Source organism: Oncorhynchus clarkii, chromosome 15, assembly GCF_045791955.1.
Source record: "Oncorhynchus clarkii lewisi isolate Uvic-CL-2024 chromosome 15, UVic_Ocla_1.0, whole genome shotgun sequence".
Classification (NCBI taxonomy): Eukaryota; Metazoa; Chordata; class Actinopteri; order Salmoniformes; family Salmonidae; genus Oncorhynchus; species Oncorhynchus clarkii.
Genome location: NC_092161.1, coordinates 14605496 through 14609093, shown reverse-complemented (window position 1 = coordinate 14609093; position 3598 = coordinate 14605496).

Sequence of the window (3598 nt, the reverse complement as noted above, 5' to 3'; positions counted from 1 at the left end):
GATCCACAAAGAATTCGAAAACAAAACCAATTTTGATAAACTCCCATATCTACTGCGTGAAATACCACAGTGTGCCATCACAGCAGCGAGATTTGTGACCTGTTGCTACAAGAGAAAGGCAACCAGTGAAGAACAAACACCATTGTAAATACAACCCAGATTTATGTTTATTTATTTTCCCTTTTGTACTTGAACCATTTGTACATCAGTACCAGACTGTATATATACATAATATGACATTTGTAATGTCTTTATTCTTTTGGAACTTCTGTGAGTGTAATGTTTAGTGTTCATTTGTACTGTTTATTTCACTTTTGTATATTATCTACCTTGCTTTGGCAATGTTAACACGTTTCCCATGCCAATAAGGCCCCTTGAATTGAATTGAATTGAGAGAGACAGAGTCAGAGAGAGGGAGAGCGAGAGAGAAAATGAGAGAGAGAGACCTGTCCTCTCATCTCCTGTCCTGTCCTCTCTTCTCCTGTCCTGTCCTCTCCTGTTCTCACATTTCCTGTCCTCTCCTTTCCTGTCCTATCTTCTCCTGTCCTCTCCTCTCCTGGCCTGTCCTCTCCTCTCCTGTCCTGTCCTCTCCTGTCCTCTCATCTCCTCACATCTCCTGTCCTCTCCTATTTTATCATCTCATATCCTCTCCTCTTCTCTCCTGTCCTCTCCTCTCCTGTCCTCTCCTCTCCTGTCCTCTCCTGTCATCTCCTGTTCTCTCATCTCCTCTCCTCTCCTGTCCTCTCCTCTCCCCTCCCCTCCTCTCCTCTCATCTCCTGTCCTCTCCTGTCCTCTCCTGTCCTCTCCTGTTCTCTCATCTCCTCTCCTCTCCTGTCCTCTCCTATTTTATTATCTCCTCTCCTCTCCTCTCCTCTCCTCTCCTCTCCTCTCCTCTCCTCTCCTCTCCTCTCCTCTCCTCTCCTCTCCTGTTCACTTATCTCCTCTCCTGTTTTCTCATCTCCTGTTCTCTCATCTCCTCTCCTCTGCTGTTTTCTCTTCTCCTGTCCCCACCTCTCCTCTCCTGTCCTCTCCTCTCCTGTCCTCTCCTGTCATCTCCTGTTCTCTCATCTCCTCTCCTCTCCTGTCCTCTCCTCTCCCCTCCCCTCCTCTCCTCTCATCTCCTGTCCTCTCCTGTCCTCTCCTGTTCTCTCATCTCCTCTCCTCTCCTGTCCTCTCCTATTTTATTATCTCCTCTCCTCTCCTCTCCTCTCCTCTCCTCTCCTCTCCTCTCCTCTCCTCTCCTCTCCTCTCCTGTTCACTTATCTCCTCTCCTGTTTTCTCATCTCCTGTTCTCTCATCTCCTCTCCTCTGCTGTTTTCTCTTCTCCTGTCCCCACCTGTCCTCTCCTGACCTCCCCTGACCTCTCCTGTTCTCTCCTCTCCTCTCCTCTCTTCTCCTCTCCTCTCCTCTCCTCTCCTCTCCTCTCCTCTCCTCTCCTCTCCTCTCCTCTCCTCTAATCTCCTCTCCTCTCCTCTCCTGGCCTCTCATCTCCTCTCCTGTCCTCTCCTGTCCTCTCCTGTTTTCTCATCTCCTGTTCTCTAATCTCCTCTCCTTTCCTCTCCTGCCCTCTCTTGTCCTGTCCTTTCCTCTCCTGTCCTGTCCTGTACTCTCCTGTCTTCTCATCTCCTGTCCTCTCCTGTCCTCTCCTGTTTTCTCCTGTCCTGTCCTGTCCTCTCCTCTCCTCTCCTCTCCTAAACACCTCTTTTATTCCTGCTCTTCATCGATCTCAGCTGCCTAATACTTCCCTTCCTGTCTCATTTTCTCATTCACTCGACAATTCTGTTTGTTTTTTGGCTATCCCTGTCCTCCTCTGGCCCCCTCCCTTCCAGAACACATCTATTCCTCTCTGGCCCTCTCCCTTCCAGAACACATCTAATCCTCTCTGGCCCTCTCCCTTCCAGAACACATCTAATCCTCTCTGGCCCTCTCCCTTCCAGAACACATCTAATCCTCTCTGGCACTCTCCCTTCCAGAACTCATCTAATCCTCTCTGGCCCTCTCCCTTACAGAACACATCTAATCCTATCTTGACCTCTCCCTTCCAGAACACATCTAATCCTCTCTGGCCCTCTCCCTTCCAGAACACATCTAATCCTCTCTGGCCCTCTCCCTTCCAGAACACATCTAATCCTCTCTGGCCCTCTCCCTTCCAGAACACATCTAATCCTCTCTGGCCCTCTCCCTTCCAGAACACATCTAATTCTCTCTGGCCCTCTCCCTTCCAGAACACATCTAATCCTCTCTGGCCCTCTCCCTTACAGAACACATCTAATCCTATCTTGCCCTCTCCCTTCCAGAACTCATCTAATCCTCTCTGGCCCTCTCCCTTCCAGAACACATCTAATCCTCTCTGGCCCTCTCCCTTCCAGAACTCATCTAATCCTCTCTGGCCCTCTCCCTTCCAGAACACATCTAATCCTCTCTGGCCCTCTCCCTTCCAGAACACATCTAAACCTCTCTGGCCCTCTCCCTTCCAGAACACATCTAACCCTCTCTGGCCCTCTCCCTTACAGAACACATCTAATCCTATCTTGCCCTCTCCCTTCCAGAACACATCTAATCCTCTCTGGCCCTCTCCCTTCCAGAACTCATCTAATCCTCTCTGGCCATCTCCCTTCCAGAACTAATCTAATCCTCTCTGGCCCTCTCCCTTCCAGAACACATCTAATCCTCTCTGGCCCTCTCCCTTCCAGAACACATCTAATCCTCTCTGGCCCTCTCCCTTCCAGAACTCATCTAATCCTCTCTGGCCCTCTCCCTTCCAGAACACATCTAATCCTCTCTGGCCCTCTCCCTTCCAGAACACATCTAATCCTCTCTGGCCCTCTCCCTTACAGAACACATCTAATCCTATCTTGCCCTCTCCCTTCCAGAACTCATCTAATCCTCTCTGGCCCTCTCCCTTCCAGAACACATCTAATCCTCTCTGGCCCTCTCCCTTCCAGAACACATCTAAACCTCTCTGGCCCTCTCCCTTCCAGAACACATCTAACCCTCTCTGGCCCTCTCCCTTACAGAACACATCTAATCCTATCTTGCCCTCTCCCTTCCAGAACACATCTAATCCTCTCTGGCCCTCTCCCTTCCAGAACACATCTAATCCTCTCTGGCCCTCTCCCTTCCAGAACTCATCTAATCCTCTCTGGCCATCTCCCTTCCAGAACTAATCTAATCCTCTCTGACCCTCTCCCTTACAGAACACATCTAATCCTATCTTGCCCTCTCTCTCTCTCCCTCCCTACTCTACCTCTCTCCCTCCTCTCTCCCTCCCTACTCTACCTCTCTCCCTCCCTACTCTACCTCTCTCCCTCCCTACTCTACCTCTCTCCCTCTCTCTCTCTCTCTCCCTCCCTACTCTACCTCTCTCCCTCTCTCTCTCTCTCCCTCCCTACTATACCTCTCTCCCTCCTCTCTCCCTCCCTACTCTACCTCTCTCACTCTCTCTCTGTCTCTCCCTCCCTACTCTACCCCTCTCCCTCCCTACTCTACCTCTCTCCCTCCCTACTCTACCTCTCTCCCTCTCTCCCTCTCTCTCCCTCCCTACTCTACCTCTCTCCCTCTCTCTCTCTCTCTCTCCCTCCCTACTCTACCTTTCTCC